At 41.9% G+C, this 21,910-nt stretch overlaps 1 protein-coding gene across 4 annotated transcripts in view; it reads right to left on the bottom strand.

The window, feature by feature from the left end:
* DPP6 (dipeptidyl peptidase like 6) overlaps positions 1–21,910 on the bottom strand; it is a 1,156,796-nt gene that overhangs the window by 636,108 nt on the left and 498,778 nt on the right. The gene's annotated exons all lie outside the window — the stretch shown is intronic.

The following is a 21,910-nucleotide window of genomic DNA, read 5'->3' as shown; positions in this document are numbered from 1 at the left end:
ACAACATGATTGTCTACTTCTATATCACCTGATCCTGCATTATGTGAGGGACTATTAAATGGTGCATTTCTGTAAAATACATTCAACTAACTTACGTTTCTTATTAGAAAGCATCCCAAGGACTTGAGAGGCACAAGCTACAGCAGAAATATGTCCCAAGAGGCCGCCTTCTTGCCCAATGATCTAAGAAGGCAGCACCACATTTCATTTCAGAGACACTTGGTTCAGTTTAACATCATCAGCATTAGAAGCATCACCATCACCATCATCATCATGACCATCACCATCACCATCATCACCATTAACACCATCAGCATCATCACTGTCACCATCATTATCATCATCACCATCACCATTAACACTATCATCACTTTCACTATCATTATCATCACCATTATCACCATCACCATTAACCCTATCATCATGATCACCACTATTATCACCACCACTATTAACACCATCATGACCAACATCATTATCATCACCATTAACACCATCATCATGATCACCATCATTATCACCATCACCATTAACACCATCATCATGATCACCACCATTATCACCATCACTATTAACACCATCATCACTATCACCACCATCATCACCGATACCAATGTGGGCCCTTTTGACTCTATACCAAGCACTATACTCAACTTTTGATAATACAGTTTTCATCTTTACAGTAACCCTACAGGACAGACATTGTTATTACCCATTCTTTCAAGTGGAAATACACTTAAGAGAAAGAGAACTTGTCCAAAGTAACAGCCAATTAAAGGTTGAGCAAGGATTAAACCCAAGCCTTTGTGACTGAAGCCATCATTCTTAATCATCATGTGACACCAAATAATTCTGCTACAAAGAACTCAGGGTGTGCTTCTCTGTTCTACCATAAAATATTTCATAGCTTGAAAACTTTGTTATGAATTGTATGCATGTCATGTTGTGGTTTGAATATTCTACGGTCTTTTCATAGTAAATGCATTATACCTAATGAGAATTAGGGATACTTGAACTCAATGCAAATATATGTGAATAAAATGCACCTCTCACAGTCTTTGAAAAGGCCACTTTGCAGCACAATATTACTTTAATGAGTCTTAATTGTGTTAAAGAAGAGGGTTTTGGGGGAACTCTAGTTGGCCATGTAAGTTATTTTCTTTATAGTGTACTACCTTCATACCAGTTCCCACAGACCTCCAAGAAAAGAACGTAACAAGGTTGGGCACGGTGGCTCACGCCCGTAATTTCAGCACTTTGGGAGACCAAGGTGGGTGAATCACCTGAGGTCGGGAGTTCAAGACCAGCCTGGCCAACATGGTGAAATCTCATCCCTACTAAAAATGCAAAAATTAGCCGGGCATGGTGGTGGGCACCTATAATCCCAGCTACTTGGGAGGCTGAGCAGGAGAATCACTTGAACCTGGTAGGTTGCGGAGCTTACAGGGAGCCAAGATCGTGCCATTGCACTCCAGCCTGGGTGACAGAGTGAGACTTTGTCTCAAAAATAGTAATAATAATAAAAATTTAAAAAGAACATAACAGAGGATTGTTTGGAATGCATTCGTGTTTGGTCAGCCTCTTTTGAGGCTGGCTCAAAAGAGATATTGTAGGAAGAAGTGCAGAAAGAGGTGTGTAGACACGAATGAATGAAGCACCCACGTCTCATGGAAACCTATTAGTGAAAATATTATGGGATCTCACATCTCAGGATCAATTTCCTTCCATCCAATACTCTAAAGCTGCAGCTTGTGGGAGGTTGATCTAGCTTCTGTCATTGAGGTGATGATTACTCAGATTTTTCTTCTAAATGGCTATGGAATTAAAAAGTGCTCATATGTAAATGGAAGGTAACCTGTTCTAATCTGCTCCCTAATCTTGATCTTGAAAGTGAAGAATTTGTCCTGGCAAGAGAAGAAAGATCACAATTTACTCCTGAGCTGATTTTCTTTGCTCCTTTCAGGGAGACTAACCTGTGTCACGTTACAGTTTCTGTTGAATCTTTCCCCTTTGTTTTTCCAATCTATTTTCTCCCGTAACAGGCAATCACTGCTAGAAAGGGAGTGGGGTAGGTTTCTTACTCTAGACTTCCTGTTGGTTATCAATATCATGGTTATTTTCCTTAAGCAACTTCCCGTGTTTGCCCGACTCCTTCTCAAACTGGAAACAGAGATTTTATTGAAGTATTATGGAGTCAATAACACTATAATTCCTAGCTGTATTTCCTTTTCATTGGTGAGCAGATTCGTGGAATAGACTAAGGATAAATTTTCCCCACTGTTGTAACCTAATAGATCAGAAACTTGCATAAGCCACTATGTCTCTTGGCTCCACTGACCTCAGCCAGTGTCAGTGGGTGAAAAATACAGTTAAACCATAGGGATATCTTGAGAAGCTATCCTCAGCTAGGCCACAAGAAAATTACTAAAATGCATTTAGTGCTAAATTGGAAAAGCTGCATTATTGCCTACAAATATCACTTTTATCCCCAACAAAATGATTTGCTGTCCTTGGGTCTCCTATGTAAGCTTAATCTATAGTCTTTAGTCTTTTTTTTTTTTTTCTTTTGAGCTTCATTTGACACTTTAAAACGTGTTTAAAATAAAGCCCTTGAGTTCTCTCTTTCCACAAACTGAGTGATTTAAGTAACAGCAGTTTATTTTCTCACAGTTCTGGAGGCTGAAAGTCAGAGATCAAGGTGCCGGCCGGGCTGGATTCCTCTGAGGCCTCCCTTCCTGGCTTGCAGACGGCACCTTCTCACTGTGTCCTCATATGATCTTTTCTCTGTGGCAGTGCATTCCTGGTGTCTCACTGTGGGTCCAAATGTCCTCTTCTCATAAGGACACCAGTCATATTGGAGTAAGTTCCAACTCCATGGCCTCATTTTAACCTAATTACCTCTTTAAAGGCTCGATTTGCAGAGACAGTCACCTTCTGAGGTCCTCGCAATCAGTTAGCTCTTCAACACATGAATCTGGGGTGGGGAGTCCACACAACACTCCGCCCTCCCAGTCATCCACATCTCAGTAAATTAGATCTCCATCTACTCAGCTCTGGGGAAGGGGGCAGAGCTGAAGTTATCCTCAATTTTCACTTTCCTTCATATTTCACAAACAGCCTATTAGTGTATCCTGTGGGCTTTAACTTCAAAACACTGAATCCAGCTCTCTTCTTTCTCCTTCCCTGCTCTCTCCCTCTCTCCCTCCCTTCCTTCCTTCCCTGTTTACATCCACCACCCAGGTCCAAGCCACCATCAACTCTCCCATACCTCCTCTTTGCGTTTCCAATTTTATGCCCTAGAGCATCTCCAAGTATAAGCACAATTATCTTTTAAAAAATGTGAATCATTATTGCAGGAGTAAGATGGTATCTCATTGTAGTTTTGATTTGCATTTCCCTGATCATTAGTGATGTTGAGCATTTTTTCATATGTTTGTTGGCCATTTGTATAACTTCTTTTGGGAATTGTCTATTCATGTCCTTAGTTCACTTTTTGATGGAATTTTTTTTTATCTTGCTAATTTGTTTGAGTTCATTGTAGATTCTGAATATTAGTCCTTTGTCAGATGTATAGATTGTCAAGATTTTCTCCCACTTTGTGGGTTGTCTGTTTACTCTGCTGACCGTACCTTTTGCCACACAAAAGCTCTTTAGTTTAATTAAGTCCCAGCTGTTAATCTTTGTTTTTATTGCATTGGTTTTTGGGTTCTTAGTCATGAAATTCTTGCCTAAACCAATGTGTAGAAGGGTTTTTACAATGTTATCGTCTAGAATTTTTATAGTTTCAAGTCTTAGATTTAAGTCCTTGATCCATCTTGAGTTGATTTCTCTATAAGGTGAGAGATGAGAATCCAGTTTCATTCTCCTACGTGTAGCTTCCCAGTTATCCCAGGAAATAAATGCTGGCATGCATGCAGTGAACAAGGAATACTTCCACACTGCTGGTGAAAATGTAAACTACTACAACCACTATGGAAAACAGTGTGGAGATTCCTTAAAAGACTAAAAGAGCTGGCTGGGTGTGGTGGCTCACGCCTGTAATCCCAGCACTTTGGGAGGCCGAGGCAGGCAGATCACAAGGTCAGGAGTTCAAGACCAGCCTGGCCAATATGGTGAAACCCTGTCTCTCCGAAAAATACAAAATTACCCAGGTATGGTGGTGTGCACCTGCAGTCCCAGCTATTTGGGAGGCTGAGGCAGGAGAATCATTTGAACCCAGGAGGTGGAGGTTACAGTGAGCTGAGATTGTGCCACTGCACTCCAGTCTGGGCAATAGAGCAAGACTGCATCTAAACAAACAAACAAACAACAACAACAACAACAAAAAACACTAAAAGAACTACCATTTGATCTAGCAATCCCACTACTAGGTATTTACCAAGAGAAAAATAAGTCATTCTATGAAAAAAGATACCTGCACATGCATGTTTACAGCAGCACAATTCACAATTGCAAAAATGTGGAGCCAGACCAAATGCTCATCAATCAACGAGTGGGTAAAGAAACTGTGAGATAGATGTATATAGATATATATATACATATATATATGAAGGAATACTACTTAGCCGTTAAAAAAAAGGAATGAATTAATGGCATTTGTAGCATCCTAGGTGACACTGGAGACTATTATTCTAAGTGAAGTAACTCAGGAATGGAAAACCAAACATCATATGTTCTCATTCATAAATGGGAGCTAAGCTATGAGGATGCAAAAGCATAAGAATGACACATGGACTTTGGGTACTCAGGGGGAAAGGGTGGAAGAGGGTGAAGAATAAAATATTATAAATTGAGTGCAGTGTATACTGCTTGGGTGATGGGTGCACCAAAATCCCACAAATAACCGGTAAAGAACTTACTTGTGTAACCAACCACTACCTGTTCCCCAATAACCTATGGAAATAAAATACTTTTTAAAAAAGTGAATCAGATCACAACACACTCCTGCTCAACATGACCTAACGGCTTTCCACGGAACTGAGGATAAAGCCCCAACTCCTCCCCATGGACTCCAGCCCACATCCTCTCCTACCGCTCCCACCCCACTCCACCCCCACCTCCTCTCCTACCGCTCCCACCCCACTCCACCCCCACCTCCTCTCCTACGCTCCTACCCCACTCCACCCCTACATCCTCTCCTACTGCTTCCACCCCACTCCACCCCTACATCCTCTCCTACGCTCCTACTCCACTCCACCCCTACATCCTCTCCTACTGCTCCCACCCCACTCCACCCCCACCTCCTCTACCGCTTCCACCCCACTCCACCCCCACCTCCTCTCCTACGCTCCCACCCCACTCCACCCCTACATCCTCTCCTACTGCTTCCACCCCACTCCACCCCCACCTCCTCTACCGCTTCCACCCCACTCCACCCCCACCTCCTCTCCTACGCTCCCACCCCACTCCACCCCCACCTCCTCTCCTACGCTCCCACCCCACTCCACCCCTACATCCTCTCCTACTGCTTCCACCCCACTCCACCCCTACATCCTCTCCTACTGCTCCCACCCCACTCCACCCCCACATCCTCTCCTACTGCTCCCACCCCACTCCACCCCCACCTCCTTTCCTACTGCTCCCACCCCACTCCACCCCCACCTCCTCTCCTACGCTCCCACCCCACTCCACCCCCACCTCCTCTCCTACTGCTTCCACCCCACTCCACCCCTACATCCTCTCCTACTGCTCCCACCCCACTCCACCCCCACCTCCTCTCCTACGCTCCTACCCCACTCCACCCCTACATCCTCTCCTACTGCTCCCACCCCACTCCACCCCCACCTCCTCTCCTACTGCTTCCACCCCACTCCACCCCACATCCTCTCCTACTGCTCCCACCCCACTCCACCCCCACCTCCTCTACCGCTTCCACCCCACTCCACCCCCACCTCCTCTACCGCTTCCACCCCACTCCACCCCCACAGCCTCTCCTACCACTCCCACCCCACTCCACCCCCACAGACTAGCGGCTGCCTCTTGACATCTCAGATCTTTCCATCCATTGCTTCCTCTGCCTCAGACCAACTTTTCAAGACCTGCTCCCACTCCTTTTGGGCACCTCGGGATTCAGAAGTTGACTCCTTAGAGAGGACCTCTCTGACTACCCTCTCTGAGACAGCTGGCTTCCTCCACGGCTCATCCTTCCCTGCCTCCTGATTCTGCCTGTTGCCCCCAGCCCTGGCTGCTTTTTCAGCTCACTGGGTGCCTGTCTCCTTAGCTGGTGGCCACCTGTCTCCTCTGCTAGGATGTCTACTCCTTATGGTAGATGCTTCACCCTTTGTGTTCACAGCTGAATCCGCAGCTGTGAACGTGTTTGGCATACAGCAGAAACTCAATAAATATTGTTGAATGAGAAATGAACAGAATGGACTGTAAGATACAGAATGATGACAGCAATTCTGTAAAATATGCATTCCCTAAGCCTGTGCTACAGACTTGATTTACACCCAAACATTAAAAAACACCTCCTTTGCGGTGACATTCCTCAGTGTTTATCACAGCCAGCCCAGCTTCTGCTTAAACCTGTTTCTCACTCACCCCTGAGCAGGTGTCCCCTCTGTCCTCTACCTCTTCCTCTCTTTTCTCCCATCACAATTATTTTCACTTCTCTGACTTTGTTTACGTCATTTCTTCTGGAATTGCCTCCTGCAAGAAAACTTCTTTGACTGCCCCAGTGACCCCTCCCTCTCCAAAACACCTGCGTATTCAGTTTGGCACTTATAAATCCAGTATTTCCTGTTTGTCCATATTTTATTCTGAAGGAGACTGTAAGCTCCTTAGAGGGTGGACCTAGGTGCAATCACTTCTGCTAAAACGCTTGCTTTCAAAATGTGACTTTGTTTCAATATAATTGATAGATTAGAGAACAATTTGAGCATCCGGTTGATTTCCCGTTTGCATATGTGTGATTTAGTCTGGGAGAGGCACTAAGTGAATGAAGAAAAACTGCTTGCAGCCCAGGAATTGAGTCTGTAGAAATTCATAAAACACATGCATGCACACCCTCGAGCTGCCACTGCCTGGGTTCTCCGTGTGTTGACAGGCCACACGCATCCATATCTGGTGTTACTTCTGTCTGATTTCAACACCTCTGCTTCTACCTCTTCCCAAACACTCACAACTATAGCCTTTTCAGTTCTTCCTCCTCCAAGTGAACTCCAGGGCTTTTTCAAGGTAAAGTGCTATGTATCTTGTAGTTTTAATGTATTTCTTAACCATATAACTTGTGTGAAACTATCCTACCAATTTTTATTATGTTCCTGTCTTTTATTTCTCACTGAAAACATGTTTAAATGTTGTGTCCATAACCCCATTTCCCTCATAACTGTTGTGTTTTTATTTGTGTGATGTATAATGTGGTGGTTTTTAAGGAATGCACATATTTTCTTAGAGCAGAACTCTGTATATTTCTTAACTTTGCACCCCTGTTCCAGGGGCTCTGAGGGAACCAGCACTCCCAGATACATTTTTATTGATTGTTTACTTATTTTCTTAAAACACACTTGGGAATGATCCTATTCATTTGCACTGTCCTATGCCATTTATTTGTTGCTTTTGCTTTTTGTCGTGGAGCATGATAAAACACCAACAAAACCCCTTGAACTAATAGGTAAAATGCACACATTCCTATAACAAAGTCAGCCTCCCTGGTCTGCTCTCCTTCCACTGGATCTCAATTACTGTTCAGGTTCTGTGATGAATTTGCTTTGTGATTTTTGAGGGGGAGCATAAATCTCGCTGAATCTCAGTTTTTCATCTCTCAAACAGGTATGATAAAGCCAGAAACTGAATTGTTATGGGGATAAAACAAGATATGCGTTAAAGCAATTTAACATCTGTTTGTTTTACTGCATTTCGCTAAAACACAATCTGAATGTACTTCGAAGTTGGAAGAGTCACTTGGATAAGTGTGAAAAGTGGGGCAGCAGCTGGCTGCAATTCATCCTCCCCCACTTCTCTCCTGTCCCCTCCCTACTTCCCTCTCCCTTCCCCTCTCCCCATCTCTCCTCTCCTCTCCTCTCCTCTCCTCTCCTCTCCTCTCCTCTTCTCTCCTCTCCTCTCCTCCTCATGCTCACTTTAAGTTCCATGTGTTGCCCCACAATATATGTAATTTCTAGTGGTGCCTTGGGCTTTTCAGCCTTTAAAACTACTGCATTGGGAAATGGCAGCTAGAAATTATGTCAAGTGGTTTGCCCTTTGATATTTGGGGACTAAGGAGAGGAAAAGCGAAGATTTAAGAAACCAAATGGATCTGGCTGATGCCAAGGACCTCTTCTAACCAGCAGTAGCCAAACAAGGTCATGTGGCCATGCCATTTACTCCCCTAACTTGCACAAGCCATTTGTCCACGTGTGGCTGTTTTACTCAAATAGTGGGAATCATCACCTTCTGTCTTATTTGATGGCCTTCCTCATTTGGATGTGGCGTTGAATTTGAGTATTCTGTTTATTATTTATTTATTTGTTTATTTTTGAAACGGAGTTTTCACTCTCATTGCCCAGGCTGGAATGCGGTGGCGTCATCTTGGCTCACTGCAACCTCTGCCTCCCAGGTTCAGAAGATTCTTCTGCCTCAGCCTCCCAAGTAGCTGGGATTACAGGCACATGCCACTATGCCCACTAATTTTTTTGTATTTTCTAGTAGAGATGGAGTTTTGCCATGTTGGTCAGACTGGTCTTGAACTCCTGACCCAGGTGATCCACCTGCCTCAGCCTCCCAAAGTGCTGTGATTACAGGTATGAGCCACCGCACCCGGCCACATTTGAGTATTCTAAATGGGAGACCAGCCTTCACAGGACCAGGTAAATCCACCTCTCCAGAGGGCAGATGAGAAGATGCTGATGTGCAGGGTGCGCTTGGAGAAGAGAGCAAATCGAGAAGTTTCATTACAACAGGTTGGAATAGCCTCAGGAATTCTGCTAAAGAACTCAGGCAGGAAGATCCCTTGAGGGCAGATGAGAAGATGCTGACGGGGAGGGTGTGGTTGGAGAGGAGAGCAAATCGAGAAGTTTCATTACCACAGGTAGGAATAGCCTCAGGAATTCTGCTAGAGAACCCAGGCAGGAAGATCCCTTGAGGGCAGGAGCTCTAGACCAGCCTAGGCAACACAGCAAGACCTCATCTCTACAAAAAAATGTTTAAAAAAAATTAACTGGGCATAGTGGGACATGCTTTAGTCATAGATACTCAGGAGGCTGAAGTGGGAGGATCGTTTGAGCCCAGGAGATTGAGGCTGCAGTGAGCTATGATCACACCACTGCTTTCCAACCTGGGCAACAGAGTGACACACTGTTTCCAAAAAGAAAAAAAAAAAAAAGAACCCAAGAGGGTATTTCATACTCTCACTCTAAAGCCTGGCATTTTCTAGATGCACTTGACCTCTCTAAAGTGAGGCTGAGAAGGAAATATGGTGGCACTTCCCGGCTGGAGCACTTCCTAGCATCTTACCAGAATCTCAGGCTGACATTTGAAATGCACGAAACCTTGCTCCATTAAATGAATGCCTTGGGGTTAGCAAGTGTTCATCAAGAATAACCTATTGAGAATCAAGATTCTAAGTTTCTCTCCTTTCCATAATGACAATCCTCAAAGGGGACTTACCACAGTGTAGCAGCATCACAGTTGCTTTCTTTGTTATTTGGTTATGGTCTGCGCATTTGGAAAAAATATTTAAGAGCAAAAGAAGGCAGAGCCACCGGGAAACAAACCCAAATTCTGCAATGATTGTTTATAATTTAGAGGCTACAGATAGGTGGGTGAGCTCTGGTTCAGAAATCTTTAAAGATATTTGGAAGAAGTGTATTTTCAAATGCCATGCTTCCTTTCTGTGCGCCTGTCATGCAGACTGATCGTTTTCCATGACAGCGTCTAGTTTCCATTTTGTTCCACAGCTGTGATAAAAGGCAGTGGGTCACTGTGCTGCCCTCTGCAGAGCTGGGGGTGCCTGCCTTCTGCAGGGGCCCCTGCACAATGTGCTTACTAAACGGATCAATATTTTGCACACTATAGTTTATGAAACCTTTCCACTAATCAAGATAAATTATGGCCACTATTGGACTTTTTTTAAAGCCAATCCAATAATTTATTCCATAAATTGGGTCTCATAATTCATCAGGAAGTGATTTCTCCTCTTGTAGTCAGACTTTAATCAAACCATGTTTGAGTCTACAGCGGAATATATCTTCCCTCTATCCATTCTTAGATTTCAGACACAATTACCGTTTTGCTTCATTCTTACAAAAATAATGCTGTAGGTTATAAAGCATTTTGTGCTTTTCATAGTGTGTTTTCGCATATTTATCTCATGTGGTCTTCAGGAAAACTGGTGAAGAGTACAGATTTACTCTTCTTATTTTATAGGTGTTGAAATATGGAGAAGTTAAGAGGGGTGAGTAAAATAAAACACCAAGCATTTATTGGACATAGTAACCAGGTCTTCTAAGTCATTTGACAATCAATTTTTCATATTATTTTAAGGGTTTACTATGTAATATTGTCTTCTAAGTGTAAATGCATCATGAAACAATAGAATATTCAAGTGCTGTGGCATAAAAATTCTGGAAACATCTAGTTTCTGTTCTATGACAGGACTGACCAACCATGTACTAGTCAGGCGGGAGGACTGAAGACAAAAGGAAGAAAAAGGCAGAGGGGGACTATGCTCTTCCCATAGGGCAGGAGGAGAGGAGAGATGAGATACCTGGGCCTCCCCAGAGTCTGCCTGGTTCAAGGGTAACACCTGCTCCCTCCTGGCTTCCAGGTGTGCTCTGCCATTCCTGCACCGCAGAATTCAGAAGAACCATCTCCTTTCCCCCAGTGCTGGGAGTGGCTCAGCCTCTCCAAATTCATATTTCACTGGTGCTTCCTCTCCACACTGCTGGGGTGTAATTCATCTAAGCCTGCTGCCTTGTCAACCTTCAAATAACTCTAATTGTCTAAGTGTCCTCTCTGGCATAACATAAAACCTTTTAACATTTCACACTGCCCCTAGGAAAGTGGATTTCTGTTTCCAGAATGTGACCTTCAGTTCCTCTTTCTTGACATGGAGGCAAGCAGCTCACTGGACCTCAGCTCCAGCACCCCTCCACCACTGCCGCCTGTGCCTCCACCCCTCTGACAGACCCTGTAACTCTCTGTCTGAACAGACTAGCTGCCCTAAGCAAACTACTGGCACACGCCTTTATTCATTTGTTAACATCATCCAGAATTTTCTACGTCTTTATTTTTTTGCCCATGTGGTTCTCTTCATCACTCTCCTTTTCTTTAGTTTTGCAATTCTCTTCAGTTTTGCAAAAGAAATGCAATTTGTGTTTCCTTTTCCCTAATAATGTATTCCTCCTACACTTACTCCTCTCCTTAGTTTTCAACATGTTCATTGTCCTACCTTTGAATCTTGCGATGGAACCTCACTTCAGACTCTCTTGCTCTCAGGATCATTAAAATAGGCCATGTATGTTCTTTCTCTCATTGAAGTTCGTGTTTTTGTTTTAAAATTCCTAACCCAGTGAAAATGTGACAATTTCCTCTAACCTCCCTGTTCTTAAGTCTTCTAGTCATCTGCTGGGTACCAATACACATCAAGTCAAGACCTGTCTCCCTCTTTGGTGAAATCACTCATTACATTAAGAACCAACTCCACTGCCTTCCCCCCTACATACACAAAATGGCCCAAGGAGGCAGCTAATGTAATTAAGATTGTGCGTCTGCATCTCAGAACTCCTGCTTACTACCCTCTTGGATTTTTCTTAGAAGCTCAGTACAGTCATAGTGTTTTCCATCGAAATTCATGATGGGCTATGACACAGGCTATCACTGCATGGATTTTAAATTGCAAACTAAATCTATAAATAAATAAAGTAAGCCTACCTCTAATTATACCTACTATGCATATTATTGCTATGAAATTCTTTAGATTTGGCTTTGTAACACAATAAAATCAAACAACAATATAAAAGAAATTTTCAACTTCAAGCAAAATAAGAGCAAAGCTATGGCCTTGACAGTACATGGATAGACTGGTCTAAACTCTATCTTCTTGGGCAATTTGTTAACCTCTCTAACCCCCATTTCTCCATCGATATAGAACAGAGATAATAATAACTGCTGTGATAAATAAATGTGGTTGATACGATTTGGCCGTGTGTCCCCACCCAAATCTCATCAAATTGTGTTAGAAGAGGGGCCGTGTGGGAAGTGATTGAATCATCAAGACAGACTTCCTTCTTGCTGTTCTTGTGATAGTGAGTTTTCATGAGACCTGGTTGCTTTAAACTTCGCAGCACCTCCTGCTTTGTGCTTGCTCTCTCTCGCTCTCGTTCTCGCCTGCCACCATGTGAAGACATAATTGTTTCCACTTTACCTTCCATCATAATTGTAAGTTTCCTAAGGCCCCCTGGCCATGCTTCCTGTTAAGCCTGTGGATCTCTGACTCAATTAAACCTCTTTTCTTCATAAATTACCCAGTCTCAGGTAGTTATCACAGTGTGAGAATGGACTAATACAGTAGTAGCATGTTAAAACATCTGGAATATTGTTCCTTTTTCTAGAGAGCACATTATCATTATCATCATTGTCATCATCAATCACCATCTTCATCATCATCATCATCATGTTTATCACTATAGTTTATAGCATATACGTTTAGTCATACATATTCTTAGAAAATTGCAAAAATGTTTAAAAATTGTGATACATGAAATCATTTCTAGTCAAGTCATTTCTAACTCACAAACAGTATGCAAAAGTGAGACTTTTAAAAAATACTAATCCATAAGGTTAGTGTGTAGGTAGGACTCATCGAGTATTTGAGTTACCTTTTTGCTGCAAGGGCTTTCTTTACAGGCTTTCCCCTGCAGGTAGGGAAGACTTCTCCCCCACCCCCTCAACACACACACCTATATCACCTGCATTCACTTTTGTTTATTTCAGCCTGCTCCAAGTACCTACCAGGGAAGGTGTGAAGCGTCTCATTAACACATGTCCCGCCCCCTAACAACCTCTCTAAGTAAGGGAAGCTGACTTGTTGCCCTCTTTTCTTTTCACAGTCAACTAGTCTAGAGAAGAATATGAGACTATTGCCTTTCTTCTTGGCAGAGAATGGTTCCTCAGACAATGATGTGATCGCTTTATGTCATTCACTCCCTTTGACCTTGGAATTAATTGTATGTACATATATTTACTTTGCACAGAATGTTTAAGATTATTTTACTGCTTACTCCAGGCAGCCCCTTCTTCCCATGTTTACCCACTTTTCCTTGCATTATCTTCTAATTTGTCTTCTCAGTAGAGGTTTTTAAATTTTTATTTTTATTCTGGCAGACTAGACTTCTCTTAAACAGCAAGGAAAGCTTTCAAAGGAGCTGCCACGTAGCCTCTTCCCATGAGTTAAGGATTTTATCGTTATGTCTAGGGACAGATGGATCTCAAGAACAATGTTGACTCTGCCCATGGGGCAGTGAAATTGGCAAAGACCATTCACTTTTGTTCTAGATTTGTTAGTCTTACCTTTCCAACTCATTTGGACATTCTCCAAGCATAAATCTAAGTCTGTCATGTAGTTTTTGTTTTTTAAGCTGCCATAATCCATACATCCTAATGAATATCCTGATTTGTTGACACAGCCACAACTGATCAGGAATTAACAATGACATTTGTTCATATGCTGTTCCCAGGGGCCGTGTGGGGTGGGATCAGTCTGCCCAGGGGTGGGATATAACACAGTACATTATCTATGGAGAATTTAAAACAATAATAGATCTGACTAAGGGTCAGTCTGCTTTGTGTTCATATCATAGCTGGCAGTTCTAAACAATCTGAGTGACCAAATACCCTTCTTGCCTGGGAAGGCAGCTTCCCCAGTCTCTGTCTCCAGCCCTGGATCACCATTGAACAGAAGGAATTTTATCAAAGATTAGCTTTATCTCAAATATTCTTCCTCCATTTCATCACAACCACCACCACCACCACCACACACACACACACACACACACACACACACACACGCGCGCGACATTGTGAGGCCTTGATTTTCAATTTAGCTGAAGTAAGTCAATGTGCTCACCCTGTTATAGAATACAACCAATAGGATGCGTTAATTGAATGTCTTCATTTTTACACAAGAATGAGTCTCTCTACCATGAAAAGCCACTGCTAGACTGTACATTGCAAACCTTGGCTTCTACATACGTTATTTCATAAGGTGCTCTTGTTCTTATTTGAACCACACTATCTCCATCTGTAAATGGTTAATATTAACTGTCAGGTTGATTGGAATGAAGGATGCAAAGTATTGTTTCTAGGTGTGTCTCTGAGGGTGTTGCCAAAGGAGATGAACATTTGAGTCAGTGGACTGGGAGAGGCAGACCCACCCTCAATGTGGGTGGGCACCATTGGATGTAATCAGCTGCCAGCACAGCTAGAATAAGGCAGGCAGAAGAAGGTAGGAGAAGCCGACTTGCTGAGTCATCCCACCTTCATCTTTCTCCCATGCTGGATGCTTCCTGTCCTCGAACATCAGACTCCAAGTTATTTGGCTTTTGAACTCTTAGACTTACATCAGTGGCTCTTGGGCCTTCAGCCACAGATTGAAGGCTGCATTGTCGGCTTCCCTACTTTGGAGGTTTTGGGACTTGGACTGAGCCACTACTGGCTTCCTTGCTCCTCACCTTACGGATGGCCTATCATGGGACTTTACCTTGTGTGAGTCAATTCTCCTTAATAAACTCCCTTTTATATATACATATATCCTATTAGTTCTGTCCCTCTAGAGAACCCTGACTAATATACCATCTTATCTCCCTAGGAGACCTACACAGCCTTGTTGACTCTGCCTCTTAAGTGATCAGTTCCTTAATGGCTTCATGGCTTTGCTAGTTTCTCCCATATCTGTTTTTCCATCATTCTCAGAGCATAGCATTCACCAAAGCTCATCATCTTCCAAACCATCTGTAACTTTTCCTCTGAAATAAGTAGCTCTCATGAAACATCCTAATGTTAATTTGGGCAGATGCAGTATACCTTTCTTTGACAACTTTCTCCCAGACTGCTATAAGGCTCTAATTATTCTTGATCGCTAAGGGAAGAGCAACTCAAAAATAACAGCATTCCTGCAGTCAGCCAGACTCTCATGAAGATTTTCTCATTTGCTCTGCAAAATACCTCGTGTGATTATTCCCATCCACAAATGGAGAAACTGAGGCTCAGACAGGTACCATAATTTCTGGAAGTCCACTCACTTGGGTGGGGCTACCCTTTGGGACTAGGGACGCCCCTTTTGAATCTCAGCACTGCCCACATTGCTTCTCAATACTCCTAGATGTTGTCCTTTACACAGCCAAGCTTTGGAATTTTGGAACTGATGGACTAGCCTATGTGCCTCCAGGCAACGATTACCCTCAGCACACACCCCACTCCCGGCACAGTGCCTTCAATCCTGGCTCTTCTGGCCTCTTTTCTCACTTCTCTCTTTTCCTTTGTCTTGATGGAGACTTTGTTCAGTCAAGAGACTAATTTTTCTCTTTGCCAGGTATAAGCCACCAGGGAAGAATGCATTTAGAAACAGGCAAGACATTTTTTCCATTAAATAAAGCTGTCTGAATTCATCTTTGCGAAAAGCATTTCTTTCCAACTAGGTAGAAACACCCGTTTTTCTATAGTTCCCACACAGGATCAGAAAAAGGAAGGAAATCCATTTGTCTCCTACTTGAATTCACAGGCAGAAAATGAAGCCAACCGTGCCTTTGTCAAAAGTTTCTGAGATAAACTCTCTGGACAATGCACACCAGTAGCCAGCCCCAGCACACACACCCCCACACCCTCCCAAATGCAGGCCCACACTGCAGGTGTCGACACAGGGAGACCATTCCTGTTTCCATTAGAGGAGATGGCATGAAAAATGAGAACCAAGGCTGCCCATCTGTAGCAAGATGAGCTGCCGACAAAACCCCTCAGACACCGAGTTGAAGAAGGAAGGGCTTTATTTGGCCGGGAGCATTGGCAAGACTCACGTCTCAAAAACCAAGCTCCCCGAGTGAGCAATTCCTGTCCCTCTTAAGGGCTCACAACTCTCAGGGGGTCCACGTGAGAGGGTCGTGATCGATTGAACAAGCAGGCGGTACGTGACTGGGGGATGCATGCACCAGTAATCAGAACGCAACAGAACAGGACAGGGATTTTCACAGTGCATTTTCACCATGTCTGTAATCTATAGATAACCTAACCGATTAGGTCAGGGGTCGATCTTTAACTAACAGACTCAGGGTGTGGCACTGGGCTGTCTGCCTGTGGATTTCATTTCTGCCTTTTAGTTTTTACTTCTTCTTTCTTTGGAGGCAGAAATTGGACATAAGACAATATGAGGGGGTGGTCTCCTACCTTACATCCAGCCTCCACCATCTAGACTCCAGAGGATCTGAGACAAAATTCTAGCAGCCTACCAAGCTTCTGAGATCATATGCAAGACTGTGTGCATATGTGTGTAGTCACATGGGAATGTATCTGAGTACAGGCTCTGTGGCACTGTACACATTCTGAAGAAGCCATGACCTATAAAAGGCTGTGAGTAGCATACTTTTACCTGGAATCACACAAAAGCTCCCCTCCTCCCCACTGCCTAGACAAGCACGAAACAAAATCCCTGAAACACTGAAGCATGATTTTTATAACAGCTGAAGAAAATACTCATGAAAGAATCAGGATTCTTTGATATTTAAACTCTCTCAAGTATCTTAGAGAGAAAGACAGAACACTGGATGTTTGCAAAAGTAATTATTCGTGCAGTTGTCAGGTAATCTTTTCAAAAGCAATTTTATTATCTCGCAGGCTAATAGTTTCTCTGGGTTAATTAATAGGTTAATTGATCTTTTTCATTTGCTCTAAAATTAAAGCTCCTTTCCTAAAGAAAGTTAGATTTGATTTCTAAAAACAAATAGGGTGCTTGTCTTTGACGCACAAAACCAGAAAATGGACTCCTGCTAACATGTTGAGACAAAGCCGCACTTTTGACTAAGCTATTTACCCTTTACTCCCATTAGTTTCCTGATGAACACCAGAGCCTTGTCATAATCTGAAATGGTAACAGAAAAAGCAGATTATAATCATTGTCAGCCCCACTGTGGGTTTTCAACACTTGTAGGTCCCCAGATTCTTATCTATGGCTCTTAGAGGTACCCTATTCACAGCTATATTCTAGGATCTGGGTAACCCAGTTTTATAATTAATAGGCTTAAAGAAAGGAGGCACATGCCAAGACATGTCCCCTTTTTCTTTCCTTGAAGTAAAATTTACATACAGTGAAATGTACAGATTTTAAATGTACAATTCAATGCTTTTTTTTTTTTTTTTTTTTTTTTTTTGAGATGGAGTCTCCCTCTGCCACCAAGGCTGGAGTGCAGTGGCACAATCTCAGCTCACTGCAACCTTCGTCTCCTGGGTTCAAGTGATTCTCATGCCACAGCCTCCTGAGTAGCTGGAATTACAGGTGCACACCACCACATCTGGATAGTTTTTGTATTTTTAGTAGAGATGGGGTTTCACCATCTTGGCCAGATTGGTCTCAGACTCCTGACCTCAAGTGATCCACCTGCCTCAGCCTCCCAAAGTGCTGGGATTACTGGTGTGAGCCACAGCACCCAGCCTAATTCAATGACTTTTGACAAACCTACATGATCATTTGGGTGCATACCCTCAAATGTATATATTCCAGTTAAGACATAAGACATTTTCTCACTTCCCCAATTTATGTGATTTCCCCTGACAAGACAGTTCCACTCCCATCCTCCCACAGTAATCACTGTTCTGACTTCTCTCCCTGTTCTAGGACTTCTTACTGAATTACAGAGCACATCCTTTTTTGCCTGGCTTCCTTCATGCCAGATGTGAAATTCATGTCTAAGACTCATCCCTACTGTGATACGTGTTAGAAGCGCAGCCTTCTTTCTTGTTCACTTTAATGGTCTGAATGTTTGCGCCCCACCAACATTCCTAGGTTGAACTCCTAACCCTCATTGTGATGGTATTTGGAGGTGGGGCCTTTGGAAGCTGATTAGGTCAAGGAGGGGGAGCCTTTGTGAATGGGATGAGTGCACTTCCAAAGGGGCCCCAGAGAGCTCTCTTGCCCCCTTTCTGCCAAGTGAGAACACCGTGAGAAGAAGGCAGCCTGTAACCTGGTAGAGGCCCCTCACCAGAACCCAACCATGCTGACACCCTGGTCTCAAACTTCCAGCCCACAGAATGGTGAGAAAGACATTTCTTTTGTTGATAAAACACCCAGTCTATGCTACTCTGGTATATAGCAGCCCAAACCGACTAAGACAGTAACAGTTCATCATATGAATAAATCACAATTATTTATTATCTGGTTGAAAGATACCTGGGTTCTTTCTAGTTTGAAGGTATTATGAATAGGGCTGCTATAAACTTTCCTGTACAAGTCTTTTTATGGACATGTTTTCATGGCTGTTGGGCAAATACCTAAGAGTGCATTAGACTGCAGTAGGGCACCATATACTCCGCTTTATAAGAAACTTCCAAACAATTATCCAAGTAGTTGTACTTGTTGTAGACCTCTCTCCCACCAAGAACGTATGAGCATTTGTGTTGTTTCACATTGTGCCAATATTTACTGTTGTCAACCTTCTTGATTATAACCATTCCAGTGGGTTTTACAATGTTCCCTCAGTATGGTTTCAGCTGGCATTTCCTGGTGATTAATAATTTTAGGCACCATTTCATGTGCTTATTGACCATTTAGCTATCTTCTTTGGTAAAGTGCCTGTTCAAGTCTTTTGTCCATTATAAATCATTGATTTGTAGGAATATTTATATATTGTAGATACAAGTCCTTTGCCACACAATTGAATATAATTTTTCTAATATGTTACTTGATGATTCTTTTTTTTTTTTCTGGAGACAAGAGTCTCACTCTGTCTCCCAGACTGGAGTGCAGTGGTGCAATCTCAGCTCACTGCAACCTCCACCTCCCAGATTTAAGGGATTCTTCTGCCTCAGCCTGCTGTGTAGCTGGGACTACAGGCACACCCCACCACACCTGGCTAATTTTTGTATTTTTAGTAGAGACGGGGTTTCACCATGTTGGCCAGGCTGGTCTCAAACTCCTGACCTCAAATGATCTGTCGACCTCAGCCTCCCAAAAATGCTGGGATTACAGGCGTGAACCACTGCACCTGGCCCTTGATGATTCATTTTAGCAATGTCTTTTGATGAGCAGAAATTTTTATTTTGATAAAATTCAATTGATCAATTTTTTTATGGTAGAAACTTTTTGGGTTCTACCTAAGAAGTCTTTACCAGCTCCAAAGTTGTAACATTTTCCATTCTTTTCTTCCACATGCTTCATAATTTCAGCTTTTATATTTAGATATATGATCCATCTAAAATTAATTATTGTGAGGTAGAGGTTAAAGTTCATTTTTCCCCATAATTTCATCTTAGGCCTTCCTACTTTATCAAAAATCAATGGTTGTATATGTGTATGTCTAATTCTGGACTCTTCAGAAATGAGTTCCATTGATTATTTGTCTTTCTTATGCTAATACCACACTTTATTGCTGTAACTTTATAGTAAATCTTGAAAATAGGTTGTGGAAGTTCTTGAAACTTGTTCTTTTTTTAAGACTGTTTCAGCTATTCCAGTATCATTTAATTCCCATGCAAATTTTAGAATCTGCTTGTCAATTTCTACTACCTTGTTGGAATTTTCACTGACCGTGTACTAAACCCATAAATCAATTTCAGGAGAACTGACATCTTGACAATATCGATTCTCCTCATTTATGTAAGTTGTCACCATTATTTGTCAGTTTTCTATTTCATTTTTTCTGTCACATTTTCTTCTCTCTACTTTCTAGAGGTTTGTTTTGTATTTATTTTTCTAACTTCTTGAAGAAAAAGTTTAGAGAATTGATTTTATCCTTTTTTTCCCTATTTAAACAATGAAAGCTATAATTTCTCAACAAGCACTACTTTAACTGTATCCAGAAAGCCGTGACATATTTTCTTTTATTACAGTTTAGCTTAAAATATGTAATAACTTACCCCTATGCTTTCTTTAACCCATGGGTTAGGAGAATATTGTTTATTTCCTAAACATGTTGGGCGTTTTCTAAATATCTTATTGTTTTGGATTTCCAACCTAATTTTCTTATGGTTAAAGAACATAATCTTTAAGATTTAATACTTATTGTTGTTATATTATGTATCAAGATAATGTGAGTTCTACTTGCACTTTAAAAATACATATTCTGCAATTATTGGAATAATCTGTAAATGTCAAGTCAAGACGACTATGTACTTTAAATATTCTATATACTTACTGAAATTATGCCTAATTGTTCTAACAGTTACTGAGTGAGAATGTTAAAATATCCAAATATCTGTGAATTTATCAAGTTCCATCAGTTTTTTACTTCAGGTATTTCAAAGCTCAGCTATGGTATACACAGATGTTTTTATTTGTATATCTTTCTAATAAGTTAACCATTTTATTATTATCAGATATCTCTCTTTTACTCTGACAGCATTCCTTATCTTGAAGTCTGTATTTTTTTATATTAGCTTAGCCATAGCTTTTTTTGTTCGTTTGTTTTGTTTTTGTTTTTGAGACAGAGTCCCGCTCTTGTTGCCCATGCCTGGAGTGCAGTGGCACGATGTCATCTCACTGCAACCTCCACCTCCCGGGTTTAAGCAATTCTCCTGCCTCAGCCTCCCAAGTAGCTGGGATTACAGGTACCCGCCACCATGCCTGGCTAATTTTTGTATTTTTAGTAGAGACGGGGTTTCACCATGTTGGACAGGCTGTTCTCAAACTCCTTACCTCAAGTGATCCACTCATCTTGGCCTCCCAAAGTGCTGGGATTACAGGAGTGAGCCACCATGCCTGGCCAGCCATAGCTTTTTTATGCTTACTGCTTTATGGTTTATCTTTTACTATTCTTTCTTTTTCAACCTATCTGTGTCTCGGTATTTAAAGTGAGTCCCTCATAGGCTGGGTGCAGTGGCTCACACTTGTAATCCCAGCACTTTGGGAGGCCGAGGCGGGAGGATCACTTGAGGTCAGGAGTTCAAGACTAGCCTGGCCAACATGTTGAAACTCCATCTCCACCAAAAAAATACAAAAATTAGCCGGGCATGGTGATGCATGCCTGTAAGCACAGCTACTCAGGAGGCTGAGGCAGGAGAATCACTTGAACTTAGGAGGCAGAGATTGTGGTGCCCAGGATTATACCATTGCACTCCAGCCTGGGTGACAGAGCAAGACTCCATCTCAAAAAAATAAAAGTGAGTTACTTTAGATATACAGTTAAGTCTTGATTTTTATCTAAAACTGATTATCTTTATTCACTGGGGATGTTTAATTAATTTGCATCTAGTGAAATTATTGAAAAGTTTAAAGTTTCCTATACTCATATATTTCTATGTGTCCTATTTAATCTCTATCTCTCTATTCTTCTTGTTCTAATTTCTCTGGGGATAATCAAAGAATTTTATCATTGCATTTTCAATACCCTTATTAGCTTTTTAGATATACCTCTTTGCATTATTTTTTAATTTGTTCCTCTAGGGATTACAACATGCATCCTTACCTACTCATAGTTTATATACAGTCAATATTATGTCAATTTACATAAACTTAAAACATTTATAACAGTTTAATTCCAGTTACCTGTATCCTCTATGTTGTTATTGTCATACATTTTACAGTCAGGTGTCTTCATAAAAATTAAGAAACAAATGCACATAGATTTTCTAATTGTTAGCATACTTACTATTTTTGGTATCCTTCATGTCATCCTGTAATTATCATTTTCTGGTTTCATTTTCTTTCCTCTGAAAGCTTCTTTTGAATATGTCTTGCAGTATAGGTCTGTTGATTCTTAATTTTATTGTTTTT

Source organism: Chlorocebus sabaeus, chromosome 21 (genome assembly GCF_047675955.1).
Source record: "Chlorocebus sabaeus isolate Y175 chromosome 21, mChlSab1.0.hap1, whole genome shotgun sequence".
NCBI classification, from domain to species: Eukaryota; Metazoa; Chordata; class Mammalia; order Primates; family Cercopithecidae; genus Chlorocebus; species Chlorocebus sabaeus.
This window is presented reverse-complemented; position numbering and strand designations above follow the sequence as displayed.